At 38.6% G+C, this 25678-nt stretch overlaps 1 protein-coding gene across 1 annotated transcript in view; it reads right to left on the reverse strand.

Annotated features, from left to right (window-relative positions):
* Positions 1-24987, reverse strand: part of LOC134585527 (G-protein coupled receptor 35-like) — an 80128-nt gene extending 55141 nt beyond the window's left edge. Inside the window, exons 1-2 of the mRNA XM_063440951.1 lie at positions 24950-24987; positions 7527-7651 (exon numbers count right to left, since the gene is read on the reverse strand). The gene's annotated coding sequence lies outside the window, so the exon portion shown is untranslated. The remainder of the gene's footprint in view (positions 1-7526; positions 7652-24949) is intronic.
* Positions 24988-25678: the final 691 nt, after the last annotated feature.

A 25678-nucleotide genomic window follows, 5' to 3' on the forward strand; every position in this document is an offset into this window, starting at 1 on the left:
GAAACAGTTGTCTACATTGTGCAAACTTATCCAAGCTGGCAATGTATCTACCGTTCCGAAATATACCAAGGCACGGGAGGAAGACCTTGATATCTCCTTGACCAAATGAGACTGGAGGTGCATACTCTCCAACCTCCATAAATCCTCTGTTAGCAACAGTGCCCATGAAGAAAACTACAAGAGAATCTCGAGTTGGCATTAAACCCCAACATGTTACATACATACATACATACAATACATTGTTTCTTCCCCAGCTCACCAGACACATGCTGGAGATGCCAGCAAACTAAAGGCATACCAGGCCATATTTGGTGGTCATGCCCAGTCATTCTGAAGTTCTGGGGCAGATTTGAAATACTAATCCACATAATCACGGGAACTCACAGCCCGAAAACACCCCAAGAAATGATATTCCTTATATACACGATTTCAATTGCGAAACATGTACTCTGATCAATCACCTTCTCACAGCAGCAAATTTGCTTATTCCACTAAAATGAAAAAAAATCTTCTGCCCCATCCATAGGAGAATGGATCCTCAAAGTAGAATCATTAAGATACATGGAAGAACTTACCTATTCCATTACACATGTTTATGACCAATACACCTCCACATGGGAACCATTGAAGACCTTTATGAGCGACCAGGGTAGGGGGGTCCTAAGGGTTATATAGTGTCAGGAAAACAAGCTTGTTTTTCTGACACTATAGTGATCCTTTAAGGCAACACTACTTGGTCACACTAAAAGTTATGTTCACTCCGCAGTCAATGCTAAATTACTTGAACATGTAATATGCTGGTGTGTTGCCATGCCCTCACCCTCCCATCCTCCTTGTCTAACATGACTCTCCCCCTCCCCCTGTTTCAGGTAACTTGACATAGCCCTTTCCAGAAACCTTGGGCAGCAGGGTCCCAATTCCCCCCCTAAGTACATGTTTCTCATATGCAAGTTTCCCATGCGCAAATTATTAGATTTATAAATAAGTCCCCCCAGAAAAGAATTTAAGCCAACCAGGAGTGCCACAATCATTAAATTGTCATAAGATCCAGCCTCGCAACCTTGAAAAGATCACAACTGCACTAAGTAACGAGCTTCACTCTGGGATATCCAACCCAAACAGTCAAAATCCATAAATAGGAATGAATATCTTGTTGTTCACCCATTACATGTGAAATCACAATGCTACTTCCATTCCATCCAATATTTTTCTGGAAACATTCCTATATTTCCTTGTGGCCACGGTTTGGCAATCTCAGATTCATGTATGTACTTGTTTCATAATACCAATAAAAAAATAGGTAAAAATAAAACAAACAAAAAACAAATCATCCTCTGTTGCTCTCCCTGTAAGTTAATGTTGCACGCATCAGCCCATCCTTGCAAGCTCACTGGCTATTCTGACCTCACCTTTACACCTCATATTCAGTCTTTCAGCAAACCTTGCCAATTTCACCTTAAAAATATTGGTCACAACTGCCCCTTTTCTTACAAGAGATGCTAATGAGGAGCTGGTTCATGCTCTTGTATAAATTTGTCACATTGATTACAGTTTCTCCTAATTGGTCTCCAGACACCATACTGCCTTTCTACAGTCCATAATGAATGCTACTACCATTCTGATTTTTCTCTCCCATAGCTCCTCTCACATGCCAATCCTCTGTCAATCCTTATATTGACTTATTGTATCCTATAGGATTTAATTCAAAATATTACCAATATTGCTAACTCAAGTCTACAGGACTCCATTCTTATGGGACAGTCTGCCTCACCCCCAGGGCCGGTGCAAGGATTCTTGCTGCCCTAGGCAACAATCCGCCCCCTCATGAAGGCAACTACATTCTCTCACAGGTTTATTCACTAAACTCTGAATTGCAATGAAGAGAAATTTAGGGAAGAAAACACACCGTGTGGAAACACTCATCCAGTATATGCATCCATATACACACACACTGTCTAATACATCAATCCACCCACACAGACTGCCTATTACATACAATATACCATACGCACACAGCCCAATACATAAATCCACACACATGATGTTATTCCAGCACTCGGCATCACTAATCTATGCGCATGGGGGAGCAGTGAGGAGCAGGTAGACTGAGCTCCCGAGAGAAGAGGCCCCATACAAGCTCCCAAAGGTAGGGAGCAATAAATCAAATGATGTTGGTGTGCAAGAATGTGGAAATGTGTGTGTGTGTCTGTCAGTGCGTGTATGTCTGCCAGTGTGTGTGTGTGTGTCTGTCAGTGTGTATGCGTGTGTGTGTCTGTCAGAGAGTGTGTGTGTGTGTCTGTCAGAGAGTGTGTGCGTGTGTCTGTCAGAGAGTGTGTGTGTCTGTCTGTCAGACAATGTGTGTGTCTGCCTGTCAGATAGTGTGAGTGTGTGTCTGTCAGAGAGTGAGTGTGTGTCTGTCAGTGTGTGTGTGTGTCTGTCAGTATGTCTGTGTGTGTTGGTCAGTGTTGCGATGGCTGCCGTTTGACAGTGGAGGACCTGGAGGTGCACGGAAGCAAGCAATGCCACGTCACATTACGATGTGACATCAACGTTCTCCACCTTCACAGGTTTTCAAGGAGTAGCGGGAGGATCCACAGATGGCGCCATTGGGGGTATACCAGAGTCGCATACTGGCAGCGGCAATGTGAGTGGAGTCTGCTTGTTGGCTAATAATGTTTTTTTTTTTTTTTTTTTTTTTTTAAACAAGGGCCAGGATTTATAAGAGGGTTGAGATTTAGTAGAGGGAGGAACTGGAATTTAGTATACAATGGGGGGACTGGGATTTAGTAGAGGTGGGGGCTGGGGTTTAGTAGAGGTGGGGGCTGGGTTTAGTAGAGGGGGAAGCGGATTTTTTTTTATACTGTACTTTTCAAAACAAACCTACGTTCTATGAAAATTTAAGGTTTTTTTCATTTTCATTTTTTTCAGCCCACATAAATGTAAACCTTGTTTATGAAGCCTGTGCTAGCCTTTGATTATGACATGCTTGTTTTAAAGCATTTTGGATTATGTTGGCTCTATATAAATGCCAATACTACTACTAATAATAATAATAACAACAGCACTTACACTATATCATGAAGACATACACACATGTTTGGTGGAATTTTTGGGAAACTACATTTGAAAATTTGTATCCATCTCAATCTGGTTAATTTATTGTACATGATTGTGGTTTATTTATGATTATGGATCATTACACTGATTTTTCTGCCTCCAAACTATATTTTCTGAAATATAGTATCACCAAAATATTTCTACAAACAATAAATTGAAAACTTGCATTGAGTACATATACATAATACGAATCTATCGTCACAACATTTCTGTTTTGTCCACTGCACAAATACAAAAAACACTAGATATACCCCAATGAAAACATGCATACCTTTGTCTGAAGGCTTTGCAAGCGCTCCCCTTTTTCCCTAACCCAGTAACAAGTTTAATTTATAAAAGTATTAAAAAAAATAGAAAATGTGGACTACTTATGTGGGAAAATTGCTTATTCTTGTAATATTACAGTTTCGAGAGTAACAATCACTGGTAATAACTTCAAACATTGTATAAACAATGAATCAACAGCAAAAAACAAATGTGAGGACGGCTAAACTTGACGGACGCAAGTCTCTTTTCAGCCTATGTAACTATGTCACAATGTAATCTATTGGCAACCTTCGTACAGGACTTAATGCTGAAGTGGCCTGGCCATGTGTTCAACAGTGAATCAGAAAAATAAAGTTAAAACGTCCCATAATAAAAAAAAATTACTGCTGATTCTTTAAAAACATTTTCTTCTTCATTTGTACAAAAAAAAAAATCCTCACATCATCCAAAAATAGTAACAGTATTGAGGCTTATAGACTCACATAAATGGTATGTATTAACACTGGATTAATACAAAACGTACTTATTCAAAATCTCTTCCATCCACCCAAGGCCAGGTCTTATAGCAAGGGGTTGATTACATTTTGGTAAAACCACTGCTAATGAATTGTCACCCAGCTACGGAATACTGCAGGCAATATATTTAGTGTTTATGTTTACCTATTGAACAGCGCTGCGGAATATGTTGGCGCTATATAAATTATAGTAATTGTAAATTAACATTACAACAAATTTACCCTCACCTTGCCACAAGAACCAGCCATTGGTGACAAATACTTTCAACAGCAAAAGACAACCTATAAAACGGTTATACAAAAAACATACATATGATGTGTGCAATTATACCATAATATCACCACTATCAAAAAAACATTAATGACATAAAATAAGTCACAAAAAAGAAACTCACCATCATTATTAAGGTAAAAGCTCTGATACGAAAGCAAATACAGACAAACAGAATTAATCCCTGCACTCAAACTCCCACTACTCATTGGTGGCAGCAATGACTATAGTACACATCAGTCCCAATAGTATAAGAATAAAACAAAGAGAGTTTAAGTGTAAGGCTTAATTCTGTAGGTTTAAAAATACAGGAGACACTCAGAAAGGCATATCTTAATGCCTGAAATCAGAACCCAAGAGCCATAATAGGGGCTGATCGTTTAAATATCGCACAACAATCTGAAATTAACAAACTTACAGGCAACACTTCAAAAGTATATATATATACATACATACATACATGGATATCACTCCAAGGAGCAATCAGTGCAAAAGTAATAGTAAATACCAGTCATAAAATAATTAACATACCAAATTGAACACAGCATACAAATTAAACTAAGAGGCGCCTTTTCTCTCCTCATTTCATAAATATACCTCGTTACCAGACAGGTGCAGGTCATCTAAATATCGCTCAACAACAGTCACTCTTTTACTTTGGAGCGTTTGAACATTTTTTTTTCTAATTTATAAAAGTACCAAGTTAGGTTGAAATCTGTAATATATATTGTAAAGCTAAAGTCCTTGCAGTGTTGGGATTCTTACTTTAAATAATGAGATTTTCATCCCAAATTGTATTAGTCCAATTTTGATTACAATAAAAAAAAGGGATTGTAAAATAATCGTCCAGATATTGCTGTTAAAGTTTTAAGATAGAGGAGCATTAAACTCAACTTCTGGAATTTGAGTCTGTCCACTTAACCACATGTATTCAAGCCCTGATCCAGAAAGATGTCATGCTCAGCTCAAAGCCATGCAGCCATAAAATTAATGTATTTTGAAAACAACAACCACTCTAAAATTGTTGGACACCATTTACTGAAAGTGTCCCAATGTATCACCTATTGATACTGATACCAATGACAACCCTAATAGACAGGACAATAGGCAAGGCTGTCTTTTAGGGCATACAGAATCTGATGGTCCAATGCAAAGCCAATAGATGATGCCATAAATCAGACAAAGTTGTCTATACCAAGAAACTGGTGCATTTTTTTTAATATATATATATATATATATATATATATATATATATATATATATATATATATATAATGCCAGCAAATCTTGATATGACTAGTTGCTCAGTATCTCGGCAGCATCTCATCATTTACCAAAAAAGGAAGGGGAGAACACTAATCATGACAGACACAACTTGTGTTATAATAACCACGTAAAACTGGGAGAGGGGCATTGTCCCGCATGCACCCGTAGACTAGCCTCCCTGGGGTTGCCTGCCTATTTTAAAAAAAAAATAAAGTCATATTTGCATATTTCCTGTGCCTATCAAAGAAAAAAACAACAGCATTTGCTATCATCCTACAAGCAATTTACTGTATTTGTAGAGTAAATGTATTTTTTTGGATTCCTTGCACCGCTAATAGTGTTTTTTAAAGAACAGGAGTTTTTTGTTATGATCCTAGTAGGCTTGCTGTAAACTTCATTCCATGGGAGTGAGGTCAATTTTGGAATGCAGAGATATTAACACATAACTACTAGCTATGACATGCCAAAGAATTATAGAGGTTCTCTTTGTACCCAGAATGTTCGATTAAGAGAGCACTGCTTTCCTCCTGACCATATTTAGGGGTAACCAGCTCAGTGTTGCCACGTCAAAATATTTAATTATACTAGTTACCCCTAACAACTTAACAGCCTGGGACTGAAATAGTTAAAATACAGCATTGGGAGGAACTGCTAGCAGTGAAACCTATTAAATACATTGAATGTGCATTGAGCAACTTCCAAGATCTTTTTTTTTTATTAGTTCTCTTTTAGTCAATATTATCACATCGTTTTTATTTGCAAAGCAGCCTCCTTCTACCGCATCTAACTTACAATATTCGTCTCATGTGACTCTTCAAACAAACGGCTACCCTCTCACCCCTCCTACAGAGATTTAATGTAAGACAGAGGCTGTACAGTTTTAGAGAGTGATCTTTCACTTCGCTATGATAAGCAGAACTGTAAAATTAACCCCTGTGAGTACAAATTAAATTCTTTGCTAACATCACAAGCTGGCGTTTACTGAAAAAGTCCTGCCAGTATGGAATATTCTGTTTATTTATTATTAGTTAACCTACGCAGCGCTGCGGCAATTGCATTCACTGTACATTCCTTTTTGTAATAGGAGCCTGTCACAGACTGTCACTGGTTTTACTAGAAGTACTCTGCTGTATTTGGGTAAAAAGCAAAGAAAGGGGGAGGAGAGAGGGGCAGCTTTTCTTCATAAATATTTGCCCCTTATGGAGAATAAATTAGACCAGGGGTATCCAAAAGGTAGATCCCCAGGTGTTGTAGAACTACAACTCCCACGATGCTTTGCATGCCTTTAGAATGACTTTAGAATGACAAAGTATCATGGAAGCTGTAGTTTTAAAACATCAAGGATCTACCTTTTGGGCAAACCTGCATTAGACCATGCAGTTTTCTATAGGCAAAAGGATACACTATCGGTGGCAAGGTATTAGAACAAGGGAATATAGACCTTGAAATTTAATTTATCTTATCTCAACATTTCATATATATATATACATATAATATATACAAGTCCGTATAAAAAAAATACATGTACTACATTACATTTATTTACTTTAATACAGGTCTTTTGCTGGTATTTTTGTATTTTGTTGATATTTAATTGTTTTAAAAGCGTGGAGAAGATTACAAAACTCCCTTAAAAATGTTTTGGTTTTCTAAGATTTTTTTTAAAACAGTAAAACATATGACTTAAAACGCTACACCATAGTACAGAGGGGATCTTACCCCTCTCATCCCCCTTCTAGATTTTCCTGGCTATCACCCTTTAAGGGCCCAAATATAGCCCCAACTAGTTAACTTGATTATAGTGAATAATTGACTTTTAAAGTCATTAAGTTTGGAGAATGTTATCTTTAATCCAATCAGTGTTGTATTACTACAGTATCAGATCGGCGTATTAGTATCTAACTCCTGCATTGCAATGTTGCCTTGTAGAACCAAAAATAGAATTACATTAAATTCTCATTACAACATGTTACATAATTTCACAATCTCCAATGTCCCAGGGTCACAGGCACGTGTCTAAGGTTGCCAAGCACAGTGTCGTGCTCTGAAAAAAAAGCATCTCTGGATAATATAAATCACATAAAACTCACCGTGAGACTCTGGTAAATCCAATTTGGACAAATCCAAACAAATGTTCGTATACCTCTCTCACCAGACAGTTTTGAATACCAGGCTTGGGTGTATGAGTTAAATACTTGACTTCATTTCAGTAAACCTTTAAAAAAAAAAGCAAAAAAAAAGCATACTTTCATTCCAGTGAATTTCGAACTCTAGCTAGACAAATCTAATGCATTTCAGTCTAAATGGACTTAGTCATAATCTTGCTTACTCAATTCCGGAAAGTTACATTAATAGCAATCAAACAGACCACTTAAAAATGCACATTGCGTAGATGATATAAAAATGATAAAGTTAAACCTGGGGGAATTCACTTTAGTACAGATCGTGTTCAATCTGGTACATTATTACAAATATGGTGTAATATTTATCAGACATTAAGTCTATTATCCACATTAAACCATTAAGTGTGATTAACTCATAAGCTAATAAATTATTAAAATAAAAAATAATGCAAAAATTCTGCAAACTGCAAAACAAACAGATTAGTGCTGGTATGAGGTAGTTGTAATTAAGGGACGTTTAATTAAATTATAAAATGTCAACCCATTATAAACATCAAGTGCAAAACTTAAAACTAAAATAAAAAATATTCCTTGTAAAAAATAGGAAGAGGTAGAAGTAGCCAAAAGTAAGTCAAAATCCCCTTTAAAATGATCGAGTATGTAAACATGCAGAACAAAAATACAAAATTTAAAATAGGAGTATGCATTCATGGCCTATAATTCTAGTGCATTCATATCTCTAAAAACTCACCATTTGCCTCTAAATATCACCCCAATATACATTTTATATGTAAATATAACTTTCATGGTGTTTATTGTTCCTGTTCTTTAAAGTACAAAATAAATATTAATATTGTATGTTTCACCATGTAATGAAAAACAAAAATGCTTTTTAAAGGGCTACTTCAAATGCCATGACCACTTTAGTGATTTTAAGTGGTTATGGTGCTTGGAGTCTGTATGTGCAGAGTTTCTGTAAGAAACAGTTCACACACACTGAGTAAAGCATTCTATCTCTGGCTGCGCCACTAGTGGCCCGGAACAAAAGCTAAGGGTTGCTCATGTTAAATCGGTGCATAGTTTACGTCCGTTGTGAGCACTGGACTACCAATGGCCCTCTACTGCCAGTCGCCAAAGTCCTCCCTCAGTCCATCCTTCAGGAAGATACTTCCCTGCACCTAAGAGGAGTGATGTCACCAGAAAATTCTTAGGCTACAGGGAAAACTTGGCCTTGTGGTGGGATTAAGCTCTTCCCTTCCTTTTTTTTTAATTTGAGCAACCCTTTAAACTATATATGTAAGCAAGAGCCATGTGGTTAAGTATAATGGTAGATAAGTGTCTCAAAACTCTTATGACTTTAGTTTTGTGGCTAGAAAACAATAAACATTTCACATGTTAGTATGTCAGATAACCTTCTTTCACTCCTACATTATATACAAAGTATCATAGCACACAGGGAACCGAAAGAAGAACTGACACAGACTCCCAACCAAAAAATGCTCACCATGGAAACTCATCATGGTCCATAATATAGCAGTCCACAACAGAGGACCAAAATGTCAACTGAACATAGATAATATAGATTAAAGGTTCATTCTTTCCACTTTAGGTATTTAAAACCAACAAATATCAGGATCAAGGGCAAAAAGAGGAGATTATTCCCCATGGGTGCAGAGTACAGTGTGCAGCTCTAGAGCTTTCTCTACGTAGACCTAGAGAACAGCTGGGAACCAGTCCACGTTTTGGGAGTGAGAGAGAGCAGATGTTGGTGAAGTAGAACAAGTCGTGGTGAATAAATCTGTTGCAGGAGGTTTCTTCAAGTAAACATTAGTTCTGTTTGAACAAACAGTCTTTAACCCCTTAAGGACCAAACTTCTGGAATAAAAGGGAATCATGACATGTCACACATGTCATGTGTCCTTAAGGGGGTTAAAAATCTTTTCTGAACATCTGTTTTTCTTTTTTATAAAATGTTGACGAGATTAGTGTGTAGCCTAATAGAAATTCCAGAACCCCTGCCATTTCATGACATTAAACATTATTAGATGTTATTTGAAGATGATACACGCAAAGGCTAAAATAAAAATTGTATAAAACTCTGTGGTTTTGCCGCGTTTTTGTATAGTTTTAAGTTCATTTCATATTAAATCAAGGGATGTGTCGGATCCTCTCTAGGCATCTTCTCTTTCAGACATAAACCGAGAGAGCATGACATTCTACCAGGAGAAAAATTCTTCATCTCATAGAATTTTATTAAAAAAGGCTTGCCATTCTACCCGGACGATGAGCATTCTCCTCACAGATGCACATTAAAGGGACACTATAGTCACAGCTTTTGTAGTTGTTCGGGTGTATATAGAATGTCCCTTCAGGCTTTTTAATGTAAACTGTGCCTTTTCAGAGGGAAGGCAGTGATTACATTTCTTACTAGTAACACCTCTAGGTGTGCAGTCACTGAGACGTCCACTGAAGGTACATCCTGGGTCACACGCTATGCTCCCCATAGATATCCATTGATTCAATGTATCTCTATGAGGAGATGCTGATTGGCGAAGCACCGTGATTTGCCGTTTTATTGGAGTGCCTGAGATCGTCGAAATTGATGATCCCAGCCATAGAGGTTGAGTGAGGTGAAAAGAAAACCCTTCTTAAAAGGGGACAAGCAGGGCTGGGTACCTAAATGCCTATTTTACCACTTTAGTATCAGAAATCAGTATCAGTACCACTGAATTAATCCAGAAAAAGAATCATAATAGATTTATGCTGACTTGCTGGTGTAGCCTATGGTACACTTTCTTTTCTTCGAATGTCTGATATTAGCACACCACTTTTTTTAATTTCTGGTGCAATTTATTAAGCTTTTCATGTTTTTTCATCTGTTGCTTTTTTTCCCGTCTTAACAAACAATATACTCAATTTGTTCATTGACACAACAGATTTATCAAGCCAACAGAAAAGTGTTCTCTTTAATATTTTATGTTTTTAGATCATTTATATATTTTTTCACTTTTAGAACATTTTAATAAATGCAATCAAAACTAGAAAAGCTACAATTTCTGGGGAAATTGTGTGAAGTCTTCTTGCCTCCACCAGTAGTCTACAACTGGAGTGGGCTGAGTAACTGTTATTATTTATTTATATAGCACATTTAATTGCAACGTTGTTGCCCAAAGTGCTTCACAGTTACATTAAAACATACATTTATAAAAACATAAGCAGGTGAAAAGGCCCTGTCTATGACATCACTTGCTGCTCCAGCCTGGCACAGGTCAGAGTATTTTGGCGGTTGCCATCTTCAAACGGTCATATTTTAAAAACTATACATCCTACAGTGAAGAGCTTTATATTATATAGACCTACATTTTGATGCATAGTATGTCTCTGAAGTACTACAAATGAAGGCACAGTCGCAGTTTAGAAATTGCCCTTCAAGTTTGAGCTGGCTAGAGTGAAGTTTCAATGAATGTCAATGGACGGCGTGAGTTGCAAACAAATGGTCATATTGTGAAAACCATCAGGACTATGGCTTAGCCATGGACATTTCCAGTGGCAGCAGGGATAGCTGAACGTTTTGATATAAGATTTGTGTAGGTGGGCTTGAAATTGGGAGTGGTGGCAGTTAAGAAATCATGTCCTGATTTTTCAGCTTTTGTCAGCTCCCACTCTAGTTTTGAACATTTTGCCATTCATTCCTATGGGACCAATTTCGCCACAAGAACGATGATATTCTGTCACAAGAACGATGATATTCTGTGAACCATTCGGCGAAACGTTCCACAAAGTAATAGCAATCCGATCAGGAACAATCTGCACGTTTCGGTATATTTCTGTCTATGTAGTGAAAAAACTGTGGGAGGAGTTAGGGTGGTAAATAATAAGAATAAGAATAATATATATGTGAGATAACATTAAGTGGTCTTGCTATGCAAGAACACGTAATAATATATATGTGAGATAACATTAAGTGGTCTTGCTATGCAAGAACACTTAATGACAGAACACAACTATCACTTTTCAGAACACTTAAGTTAAATATCTTCCACTGACTAATTCAGTTTAAAGCAAAAGACAAAGACGAAACAATGGTCAAGGAAAATAGCACTGGGTGGTCAAAGGACCTGGTAGCAACTTTAGGCAATAATAAATTAAAAAACAAGAGGTAAAAAACATATTGGGGGAGATTTATCAAAATGTTGCCAATACTTTTACACCTAATTTTCATCACAATTTTAGGGCAACTTATTAAATGTGTATTTTTTTCCTCTATTTCTTGCTTAGTAAATACCTTTAAAATGGAATTGAATCGTCACTTTTTAGAACACGTCATTAAATCTCCCCCAATGTTTGAATACAAAAGTAGCAGAGGTATTTTTGGAATCCTCATATGATTCTAAAATGTAAATCAAGGGTCTTTAAAACAACGCTACAAATAGTAACCGGATGGAGGGGAGCGCAGTGCGCTTCCCTCCTTCCGGTCAGCCTGACATCAGCCTGACAAATACACAACTGACAGAGCTGGATTTTGGAGAATATAATTTGAGTAGATTCTTAAAGGGACATGCATCACTTGGCAATAATATATTTAAACTAACAAGCAAACGCTTTAAACAAATATACAAACCAAAATAAAGCAAAAGTGTATAAACATATAAACTTGGTCAGATTGGATTGTTGGGCAAACCTCTCAACTAGGGGAGATGGACAGATGGGAATAGATGGACAGATTACTGTCCATCCCCCTGCCCCCACCTGTGATCACTAGGTGGAGGCTATTTTATATAAGAAAATTGAGGGGACATCCTTATGCCCTTCCCCGAATTGCCCCCACCTTTGGTCAGTGGTTAGGAGCTATTAAATCTATACCAGGGAAGATATAATATCCCACCCGGCACCCTCCCATGGACATCTGGTGGAAGCTATTATAATATAACCATTAGCAGCAGGTGGGGGCTCTAAATAATAAAATGAGTGGGGCATGGGAGGTCATAAGGATGTCTCCCCACTTTGTTTTATTAAATATCCCCCACCCACTGGCCATAAGTGGAGGCAGTGGGGTGGACAGTAATATGTCCACCTCACATTTATTTTTAAATCCCCCACTTGATGCTCATGGGTGATTTTCTTTAGGCCCCAATGGCTGCCCGGTTGTTAGTTTTAAACATTTAGGAGATATGCCCCCAATTTCTGCCATAAAGGTGGGGTATAGAGAATGTTTAAACCTCCATTATTTTATTATGGGGTTCTTATTGACCCCCATATAGATTTTTAATTAGAGTTAACCATCAAACAATTAACCCTCACACTGCAGATGGCTATTTAAAGGGACACTCCACTACCTAAATATAAAATAAATAAAAATGGCTGTTTACTAGATATAACCCAAATGAAAACGTGCATGCATTTAATTAAGTAGTTTTTCATTGGGGATATATCTACAATCAGCTTGCAAAACCTGCAGATCTCTTGTCTGCTGCCTTTGCAAACCCTCCTCTTCTAACCCTGCCCAGATTTTCTGTGGCTGTCTAATCACAGACTTCCCAATGCAGCTCAATGAAAGAAGCAATTTCTACTGAAATCTGCACTTTTTGCAAAATGAATAAAAGAGGACAGACTCTTCACACATAAAGCTTTTCAGCAAGCTAAAATTGTTTAAGGTTTGGGAGTGACCCTTTAATTATTGAATAGTTCAGATTTTCGGGTTAGATTGAAATAATTTGGTTCAGGATTTCGGCTGTCCCGTGGCATTCGGTCAGGCTAAAATCCAGTCCAAATTCAGGCCCATTCGGGTCCAAAATGTTAAAATCATGACATTGTTAAATGGCGTATGATTTTACCCTATCTGGTAGGGGGCCATTCAGGCTTTAGTGAATAACCGGATAAAAATAAATACTTTTAAAAAATCACTTTAACTAATACAGTCATAAAGTAGTATTTAGAATCCTAAATTCTCAATAAAACCACACAACTCGATGAGAAACTTTGGACTGACCGTTTGGCCTCAGTGATTTTCTATTAGCAACATTTGATTGGACAAAGCCCAGCAATAAAAAGGAAATAAGTGCTGATCAAAAAGGATCAGATAAGATGCAAATACCAGTACTGCATCTAATAAAACGTATGTTTTTAGAGTTTAGGAAATATGTGTGCAAATATTAGTAAATGCATATTTTTGTTCTTTCAAATTGCCTCTTAGATCATGAATGACACAATATAAAAACACAATAAGCTGTGGCTAGATTTCTTGTTTTTTAGATATCGCGCAGCTACAATACAACACAGCATATGATATAAGTGGTTGCCAGTTAATTGATTAAAGAAAAGTAACTACAAAAGACAATCAGCCAGCTAATATTCAATTATGAAGAGAGTACACAAGATTTGAGATCAATATTATATCCTGAAGCACTAAAAAATGTCTGCATTAATTTGCTATTATGGAATTCATTGGTAAGAAGGGAGCAAATTATTGAGTATTCCACTGGCAGAAGGAAGAAACGTTTTGTGGACAGCATAATGAAGACTGACAAACTTTCAATAAACACGGATAATTCAGATACACAATAAAGGAACATACTTTCAGTTTGTTTCTTTTGTTTTAATTACATTTACAGCTTTGTTGAGCTGCAAGATTTTAGGACACCCTGTTTAAAGATTTGTGTTCTCCCAAATAACATGTCACATCAATCCCACAAGAACACCAGCTGATATGTCTGGACTACATCCCCCATAATGCTCTTACACCCATAATGCTGGCAAAGCATCATGGAAGGTGTAGTCCAAAACATCTGTGGTGCCGAAGGTTGCCTGTGCCTGTCCTATATCATAAACTAACAACAATAAAAAGCTAAAATAAATTAAAAAAATAAATGTAAAAAAATAGTCACAACACATTTAGATTAAATAAAGAATTAGATAATCTGGAATATATTGCATCCGATGAAAAATAGACAATACCTCATACATTACACATAAATCGCATTGCAGTGAGCATGATATTAATCAGTAGTCATATTCGTTAAATCAGAAAATAAATAAATAATTGCATTCTCCAATCTATTGGCATATTTGATAAGGTGCAATTTCACTCCAGTTCATGAATGAAGTTGTATTGTAGAACCAATATTTTATTTGACTAGTAGCTTAATATTTAAGCTTGCATCAATAACTCACAATAGCAAGCATTTTTTATTTAACTTTTTCTTTCTTTCCCTTTAATTTTTTTTTGTTCTATATTTGTTTGCTACTAATTTCTTGATATTTGAAAAATTATTTGTTTGTTTGCTGTTTTCTCTAGGAAATTATGCTAAAACTAGCTGAAATGAAAACAAAACTGACTTGGCGAATCATTCCAGTTTGGTTATTGAAAAACGGATTTCGGAAACACTTTGAATTGCCAACAATTCATTCTTTAATTATTAACCCTAATTATTGTAATAGCAGCCGGTGCTGTTTTCTCAGTTCCTGATCTTTGGAATTCAAGTTGTTTGCTTTGGCCTCACCCTAAACGTTTGACACATTGCCGTTTCAATTGGCACCTTGTCAAATTCAGTTCTGTCTAAGCAGGAAGTATTTGCTCCTTTGTGTTGGCGCTTGCAATGCTTACTATGGGTTAAAACTGCTTCCAGTGTTACTGAGGATTACGACCTTTAGGGCTGAGATAGGAAGATGAACGTTTTCTCTGAAGAACCAGATATACAGACAATGTCACTTTTATCGTACTTTATCTGTGTATGTGAGCAAAAAGCCTAAAGATGAGGCTTTCAGATACAAAATGTTTCTGACTCAACCGCTGGATATGTGTTATTAGTATATTTATTTCATTTAGTTTTCATGTACCTGGACCTACATTATGAATATATTATTCTTTTTTTTTTTTTTCCTTTTTTTTTTTACAACATGCCCATGTATGCTGATCTTTGAACCTAACGATATGGAGGGTATCTAAAAGAGGAAAAAAAATCTCTGCCATCCCATAGGACAGGCTTCCCCAAACTCTGGCCCTCCAGATGTTACTGAACGACAACTCCCATGATTCTATGAATGAAATAGATAGGCTGAGAATCATGGGAGTTGTAGTTCAGCAACATCTGGAGGGCCGGAGTTTGGGGAAGCCTGCCATAGAATATTCACCAGATCTACTGTGTATCAAGTTTCCTTGGTATATGGGTCTGACAGCCTCCTTGACATCTCCATCTGCCTTGACTTGGCAGCTGAGCTTACACCTGAATGGCCATTGGAGTGATACTAAACAAATCTCCAGTTATTTAAATGTCCATAGGGATTTGAGATGGTGCTCAAGTAACTTTTTTCTTTGTCTTTTATTGTATGTATTGGGGCTATTGTGTTCTATAGTGATTGCTGCAGTCCAGGGGTAGTGGGAGTATGAGTGTAGGGCTTATTTGTATATTTCTATATGCTTTTGTATTATATAGCCATGTCACAGTGTTCCCTATTAAGGGTTAATAAGTGTGTAGAGCTTTAGAAGAATGCCCCTCTCTGTCTTAGAGATATTATTTTTTTTTAACAGAAAGCAGCAATGTGAATTGTTGGATTCCCCAAAGAGGTTTTGCTTTGATGTGACAGGTGAACTTACACTTTAATGACCATTGGAATAATACTAATAAAATCTCCAATAATTTAAATGTGCATAGGGATTTGGGATAGTGCACAAGTAACTTTTTTCTTTGTTTTTATTCTATGTATTGGACTGATGTGTACTATAGTCATTGCTGACGCCCAGGAGTAGTGAGAGTTTGAGCGCAGGGTCAAATTTTGTATTTCTGACATCCCCATCTGAATGGAAAAAAATATAACTTTCTCTATTTCTCTAATATAACCAGGCCCGGACTGTCCATCGGGCAAACCGGGCAAATGCCCGGTGGGCCGCCATGGCCACGGGCCGAGGCCGGGGAGATCCAGCCGGTCTATGCAGGGCCGGCGCTATCCAAGTACCGGCCCCGCTGTGTTCCATGAAGGGCCGGTGGGGAGATCGAAGATCTCCCTCACCAGCCCACATGCTGTCAAACGCAGCAGCCGGCGGGGAGAGAGGGAAGCAGACAGACAGCCAGGAGAGGAGGACCCGGCGGAGCTCTAACTTGCAGCTCCGTTGCGTTTCTCTCGCGAGATCCAGGCCATTGCCCGGATCTCGCGAGCACCCTAACATACTCACCCAGCACCCTAGCACTCACCCAGCACCCAGCACCCTAACATACTCACACAGCACCCTAACATACTCACCCAGCACCCTAACACTCACCCAGCACTCTAACATACTCACACAGCACCCTATCATACTCACACAGCACCCTAACATTCACCCAGCACCCTAACATACTCACCCAGCACCCTAACACTCACCCAGCACCCAGCACCCTAACATACTCACCCAGCACCCTAACATACTCACACAGCACCCTAACATACTCATAACATCCCACATAACATACTCATAACATACCTAACTTCCCACATAACATACTCACACAGCACCCTAACACTCACCCAGCACCCTAACATACTCACACAGCACCCTAACACTCACCCAGCACCCTAACATACTCACCCAGCACCCTAACACTCACCCAGCACCCTAACATACTCCCACAGCACCCTAACAAACTCACCCAGCACCCTAACATACTCCCCCAGCACCCTAACATACTCACACAGCCCCCTAACATACTCACCCAGCACCCTAACATACTCACCCAGCACCCTAACACTCACCCAGCACCCTAACATACTCCCCCAGCACCCTAACATACTCACCCAGCGCCCTAACATACTCACCCAGCAGCCTAACATACTCCCCCAGCACCCTAACATACTCACCCAGCCCCCTAACATACTCACCCAGCACCCTAACATACTCACCCAGCAGCCTAACGCTCACACAGCACCCTAGCTCAAACAGCACCCTCACTCACACAGCACCCTAACACACACAGAACCCTCACACAGCACCCTAACACACACACACATCACCTTGGCACAGCACTCTAACACATAGCACACACACACAGCGCCCACACATACTGCACCCTCACACACACACACATACTGCACCCTCACACACACATACTGCACCTTCCCACACACACAGCACATTCCCACACACACAGCACCTTCCCACACACACTATACTCCTCACAAATGCACACTACACCCCACACACACAGCAGCCCCCAAACACGCTGCACCAATCCTATACGCACTCCTTCACACACACTAGATCACCTACAGACAGACGCTGCACCACCTACACATACACTACATTTCTGACATACACACTCTGGATACCCTATGCACACACTAGATTCCATTTAAGCAAACACATAGTGTCTCAATAAATGGGATACCGTGAGTATCCCAATTATGGAAACCCCTGAGACAAGTTTCAAGCAAACACAACGCAAGCATGTTATTAAATTTGCTTGTGCTGTGCAGAACAAATACAGGGCCCTTTTCTCATGCCCTGGAAGAGCATTGAACTAACGTGCTCACTTTGAGATGGTGCGTGCTTGTCACTGGGGATGAAAAAACACACCCTATCTGGCCCCGCCCCCTTTTCAGTGGGCCGCTGTGAATAAAAAATGCCCGGGCCGAATTTTTTCCTCAGTCCGCCCCTGAATACAACTAATCTAAATTTACCCACAAACATAAGCTAATTTTACAATCTGAATATCTATAAAATATATCTTACTTTCACTGTCTCTTACCTTGCCAAGCTATCATTCTTTGGAGCTATGCAAGGGCAAATAGTGACGGGCTCGTCTTTTAGATGAATAAAAAATCGGTGTCCAATCATTATCTGATAGCAGAGCAATTCAGAATCTCAGTATTTCCTGGAGTGCAAATCACTTTTAGCTGCAGTACTGTTTGTTGTATTTGCAATAAACACCTTAGAGACGCAGACAGATTGGGCTGGAAGGATAATCTGGCTCCCATGAGGAAAAAATAAAACTATGTTAAAAGGTTTTTCATCATTATAGTAGGGTGAGGCTACAGAGACAAACGTACAGCTTAACACAATAAAATGCAGGAAATTACTATAAAGTTTTATTTTTTTATGTATGAGATATTATAAGTTTACTGTGAAGAAGAATCCAACATTTGTTACTTAGGGAAATTCTAAACTTGCAACATCTCTTAGTACACAATATGTTCCCTTATTGACTATTTTGTTTCGCTACTTTTAAACACTATGATGGAAAATGCAAGTCTAGGTGCCGAAATATTGCGATATGTTACATCACTTAAAGAGGAATTGTCACTTTTTTTCTTGGAGTCAGTTCCTCTTTACTCACACAACTGCTCTGATTTTTAGTTCTCACACCTTGCTTGACATTTTCTGCCTTCTTTGCTATATAGAACTCAGTATTAGCATATTAGTTTAATTTACAATTTATTTATTTTTTTACCATTGCCCCATGTTGATATTAAAAGGGATAACTACTACTGTTTGTTGTAGTGGTTTTAATGATAAAAAGATGCTACCAACACACCCTGTTCTAACACACCCTGTTCCATTTTCGAGCATTTTGACATAAACAGAGAGCCTCCTGGGCTCCCCTGACCATATTGCAAGTGGCTTGCTAGAACCGTAACTACTACGATGGCTGTAGTGGCTTTGGTATTTAAAGTGTCCCTTAAAGCATTAATTATTTCTTCCGATTCCCAGAAAATCCTCTCATAATATAGTTCCACCACCGTAACCTTATTCATTTTGCTCGCCTTGTCCAGCTTTCCTAATCTTTCCTAATTTTTGTGGTTCGTTTTTGTAACCATTCCATGTTGTAACAGTACTTCTTATGTGCTCTACCTGGCAAAAGCTTATCATGGAGTCATTCACATGCTGTACGATAAATACACTTCTTGTTCTATATTTTCCTTTTGGTCTTTATGCTACTGTGAGCATGCATGATTGCCTGTAGACCATAATTAACATTATCTGTACTCTATGCCATGTATAGTTCTCTTTTTTTATTGTATCACATGTAATGTATTTAGTCTATTGCACGTTATTTGTTATAATTGGTGGGCCATCATATTTTTCCTATTTCTAGGAAGCCCCCTCTATCATGTTTCTATCTCTTCCTTGCTATCATTGTGCTGTGGGATGATGTTGCATTGAAGAGTCTGGAAAAGGAGAGAGAAATTCACGAAAGAGAAGGTTTGGCCAGTTCACAGGGTTGAAAATATGTAGGAGTCCAGGGATGTAAGGTGCGATGCCATTCTACATATGTAAAAGAGAATACTTATACTAAGTATAAGCGATACAGCTCCACATGAAAGACAATGAATACCGTCTGAAAATACAATGTCTATGGAAGAAAAAAACTATACATAGTGTAATACAGTAAAGACAAAATAAATGACAAGGGGGGAGGGGGTTAGTGAGAAAACTCACAAGACTTCTGATAATTCAGGATTGTCTACCCACAATGAGGGGTTGTATGTGGAATGGTACTTCAGCTGGCCACTGCAAACAGCAAAAGAAAGCCAATAGCGTGATATAGTAAAAATAGACACTTTAATGCTTTAAAATTGCAGTTACAAGAGGGCAATGAATTCAGGTTTGTCTCCACACAAGGTGGACCTGGAGCAATGTACTGCAGAAGGTAGGTGAACCATCAACCAGCAGCCCAGCAGCAGAAACAGGTTAAAAAACAAATACAGAAGAAGGGACAATAAAACAAATAAAAGTCCCACAATGCGATATCCAACGCGTTTCATCCAATCCACGGACTTCCTCAGCCATTCTACATATATTATATAGATTTTCACACCACATAAAAGTCAATACTGCTTAAGTGCTGTCATTTCACGTTGGTGATGTTTAGCCTGGTGACAAGTTACTGATAAATTGGTAAATGGCTGTTTTAGGCTTAATAATGAAATATCCTATTTTTCCTGTAATTGTTTGCCAATAGTCAACATCAGCAGGGTTTCCAGTTCCATAATATCCTTCTTTATAATAGTTGTCCTCAATTGTCCCACATATTAAGGTGGAGTCTTACCTAATATTTTTATCACTTGAATAAAACGTTGTTTTATGTATGCCATTAACTGACTGACCTTTTCAACTATTGACTGACATTGTTGCCTAGTCTGTTGTCTATAATTATGTCCAAGTCTTTCTTATTTTCCTTTATCTCTAACTGATTCCAACTTAGCAAGCCCAGACTGGCCATCTGCCTGGTGGGCCACGATGGTCATGGACTGAGGCTGGAAGGGGAGATCAAAGGAGATGAGATTAGGTCACTGGACAGCATGCAGGGCAGCCTCCGTCTCTCTCTCTCTCTCTCTCTCTCTCTCTCGCAAACTCCAAAATTGTCAGCGCCCGTGAAAGTGAGAGACATGGTCTGTACCCTTTGGGGGTACAGACCACATAACTAACCCTCTGCACCACAAGGGATCAGCGAGCTCCCTCTCCCTTGCAAGGTAACATGCGGTAGAGGGAGTAAATGTGTGTTTAAAACAATAAAAATAAACAAAATTAATGTAGTAAAACAATTATTTAAGCCCCTATCCTACCCACTTATATATACACTACAACCCCTGTACTTACTTACACACACTCTACACGCCTATGTACACCACACTACACCCCCTGCACTTACACACAAAAACCCATCCTCACACATGCACAACTCACTTCACCTGTCCTGTTCCACTTTTCTTCTCTGGTATCCCACTATTGGGTACACAAGAGACAAGTCACAATACATTTCTGCACAAGCATGCAGGGCAGTACAATATGTATGCATACTTTATGCAGAATAAAACCCAGGGCATATTCTACATCTGAGTGCATTGGATGCTCCGGGTGGCATCACATTAATATACTAATTTGGGGAGGAGGGCATGCTCATCCTTGGTGATGCCCCATAACATGCCCCATTTCTGGTCCTGCCCCCGCCCCTTCTGCTTGGCTGCTCTGCCTTTAACTGTGTGGGCTAAAATTTCTTCCCAGTCCAGCCCAGTGTATTTCGTATCCAAAAATGCACAACTTTATGTTTTGTACATTAACTCTAGCCTGTTACTTACAGTCCCATTTATTACATTCATTTTCAGTCTGTCAAATGTTTGACATGTCATTTAATTTTTTTATATCCCTTTAGAGAAAATTATATTCTCAAGAAATAAAGTTTTTTACAAATATTTCTTACTCTGGAACCCACAAATGCTAAAGGTTGCCTAGTTGACAAATGGATGAACTCGGTTTTAATGTAACCACACACTTGTGTCGTTTTCTGAAGCACAATTCACAGGAAGCGTTAATGTGGTCTAATTTACTTCCTTACTTTACTAATAATCACCTCGCACTACAAGCATTTTTGCATACTTTTTTATCAGTAACAGAATCCGTATACTGTCTGGTGTCAAGTACTTGGAGGTATCTTTATATCGTGTCTTATCATGTACATGTTGAGATGTTTTATATATGTCAGTGCCAGTGAATCTCCAATGAAAGCAAATACAAAGAGGATCTGCTAAAAATAACAGGACTAATTTTTAAGACTTACTCCAGAATTTAGCTCACTGGGTAGATCACTTACTCTTTACTCTTTAGTGATTAATGTTTAGATCGGTTATCATTACCACCTCATGGTAGGCTAAACACCCTTCCACCAGAGGACATAGACACATCCCCGTGTAGACTCTATATTTCTGCAAGATAGCTTATTTGTCACTGTTTTTTCATTTCCCCTGGCCAAACATTATTTCTTTTCACACACTATTTGTTTTCAAATATTTTTTATTAAAATATATATATATTTGTTTTCAAATATTATTTATTAAAACACAATTTCTCTAGTAGATAGAGGACATCATTCCTCCTCCTCAAGCTCAGTTAAAGCTTCTAAGGTTTACTAGGGATGCTTGTATGTGGATCATGGGAAATAAGTCCATATTAGCAGAAGACTCCAAATAAGCAATAGTAGCAAATTTTTATTTATGTATTTTGATTTCTGCAGAATATTGTTGCCACTGCAGGCCCTTTTGAAAGAACCAGGCCTTCTGTATAGTCTGAACCTCTTCCTGTCCATTCTTACTGTAAAGGATCCTGCTATCCGTGCAGCGCTGATCCTTGTAGCATCTCCCGAAATCCAAGCTGAGAAGAGTGAAGTAGTGATTAAAGCTCCCAATCCCCCAAACATGAGTCGAGACTTCATGAAGGGGTAAACGATCTCCTTTATTGATGGCCAAACTCAGCCCTCTTATGATGGTCTCCCAGCAAGGGAACTCCCACATGGGACCTTGTGGAAGACTGTGACAAAATATACAGCACCAATCAGTGTACAGTACAATTAGTAAACACACCCACAGTAACAGTGTAACCCCTCCTCTCTATCCTGGAGATAATTAACTTAAGTGGTTGCAGAGAACCTAATTATCTACAGGTAGAGAAAAACATGTCATTTTTATATTTTACAAACCTGTATTAAAATCTATAACTTAGATTTAACCGAACATATTCCCCCTGTTCCACATACCCCCAGATAACTTGGATCTGAGCGCATAATATAGGCGAATAGCGCTCAGATCCCACGAACACAGTTCTCAATATCGTCGAGTAAAGTTTAAGTTCACCAGTTGTTCGGGAAATTCAATCTGAAAAGAGTTCTATAATTGTAGCTACCTGGAGTCGGTATGTCTTGTGTGAAAGGAAAGTCCCGAACGTCAAAGTGATTAACGTGTTCGGGAGATATTAACCGTATGAACGAGGACTCGGTACTTATCAGCTGTGGGTGGCAGAATAAGTGTCCGGAAATAGTTCCAGAGTATTGCTGCCTTTCTACCGCTGAGCATCCACCGCTGAGCATTGCCATTGCGACTGCCACGTGTTCGTCAAACGAACGAGGACCACCATGCCTTTCGTCAATTACCTTGTGGTTAACCGCAAGGTCTGGGAGGTAAATGAGCGGCACACGACCTCAGTGGGAGGTCGGGTGCTTCGGTAGTTTGTTCGGTTCTTTGGAACTGCACGAAATAGGCGTACATATGCATATTTAAACGAAATGCTGTTCCTCTGAGGCTTGTTAAAACAGGGATTTCGTTACACTTACTTTCTGTCTTTCTTTTTTTTCCACTGCTATCCTACCAATCTTGTCTCTGTATGTATCTTTTATATCCAAAGTATGCTCTCTATTAACAGATGAACATAATCAGGACACTTCCCATTAGCTATGACAGTGACAGGCCAGAAGTACCTCAACAGACAGAGTGTATGTTTCAAGACAGGAATGGAAATGATAAACCAATGAGGTAACCACCGGTAAAAGTTTGGGTAGCAGGAAGATGCTGGGGTGGATTGTTAAGGGATAGGAATGTTTAATACTGGAACATATACTGACAAACGGTAGTCATGTACATATAGACTGGAGTACACTAACTGCACTGGAATCTTTGGAACAACAGAGTAAGTCTGTATATACTGGAGGTCTGTATGATTGGTGACAAGTTTTGACTGGACAAAAACATAAAATACTTTGGAGCAAGTTCCGTCAGACAATACTTGGAAAGGTGTATGAGGTAACCAAGTAGGGTAAAGCTGATTTTAAGATGGGTAGAAAGTAAATATGAATTAATGTGAAGGAATAGGTCAAGGAAACAAGTGATTGTCAGGGACATGGGGCTCTGTCACATAGAACATCTTTACTTGCTCCTTTTTCTATGAGAACATTCTTATATGCCTATCTGTCTGTATTTCTCTGCACGAGTTTAAGCAGATTTTACATATAAAACAGTATCAAGGTAAAGAATAACTTGAATCATTGCGAAAAAGATATAATAAACCACGCTCGCAATAGAATGATCATCAAAATCTTCAACAGACTGAGAATAACAGTGATACATCAATTTGAAGGCATAATCAAAAAAATCTCAGAAGCCAAAAAAGTGATATTTAAACCAATGTCAAGGCACAAGGACAATGCATAATTAATACAAAATGGCACTTGCTCTCGATAAGATGCATCAATACATCTATAGAATACGTTTTCATATATGTAGTTTGTAATAGATTTTTTCTAGTATTACAAATTCCCTTTCCCGACTGAGCAGGCAATCTCTTTTCCTTACTTTTATTTTCCTTTGTAATCCTCACAACAGACTATTTTTCCCATGCAAAGTTTACCAATCTACTATATTTGTCTATGTAATATATCAACTATGTGATAGAGACACAAACACACTTTTCTCAGATCTCTTATCACATTCTCTAAGAGCACATGCACTTTCTACACACTAAAAGGCACGTTTATGAGGGGTCATTACTGAATTCATGCCAGCCATGAAATCACTTCTCAGTATAAAGGATCAGAATGTACAACTCCATTTCAGAGTGATTCAATGCTAACTAAAAACAGAAGTGGATTCCTTACCTCCTGCCCTCTGTGTGTCTTGGATAAGTCTGTGAGTGAATGTAAGAGCTGAATGCACTATATGTGAAAGTGGAACGCTTTGAGTCAAAGGAAGTGATAAACAAAAATGTTATATGACAAAAGGGTGTATGCAGTTTCTTTAAGAGGGAGAACATTATCGTATTTCATACTCTGCTGAGATAGCTTGTCTTGTGCTTCTAGTTTAAGTTTTGTTAGAAATGATTATTTTGCACAGTTATACTCATTCTATGTAGTATATAAATTGCGATTTTGTTATGTTGTAAATACTGTAATTACAGAAAGTCACACACACACACAACTACAGTTACACACAGGCAGTAAGTCAAACATAGACGTCAGAAAGCCACACACAGAAGGAGACAGTCAAACACAGAGACAGACAGCCACACACAGAGAGGCAGAAACAGTAACACACACAGGCAGATAGTCACACACACACTCACACACATACACACACACACACACACAGGCAGATAGTCACAAGCACAGTTACAGTCTCACATAGGCAGACAGGCAAGCACACATAGTTACAGTCACACACACAGAGGCAGGCAGTCACACACACGCAGGCAGACAGTCACACACACACACACACACACACACACAGGCAAATAGTCACAAGCACAGTTACAGTCACACATAGGCAGACAGGCAAGCACACATAGTTACAGTCACACACACAGAGGCAGGCAGTCACACACACATAGG

Source organism: Pelobates fuscus, chromosome 2, assembly GCF_036172605.1.
Source record: "Pelobates fuscus isolate aPelFus1 chromosome 2, aPelFus1.pri, whole genome shotgun sequence".
Lineage (NCBI taxonomy): Eukaryota > Metazoa > Chordata > Amphibia > Anura > Pelobatidae > Pelobates > Pelobates fuscus.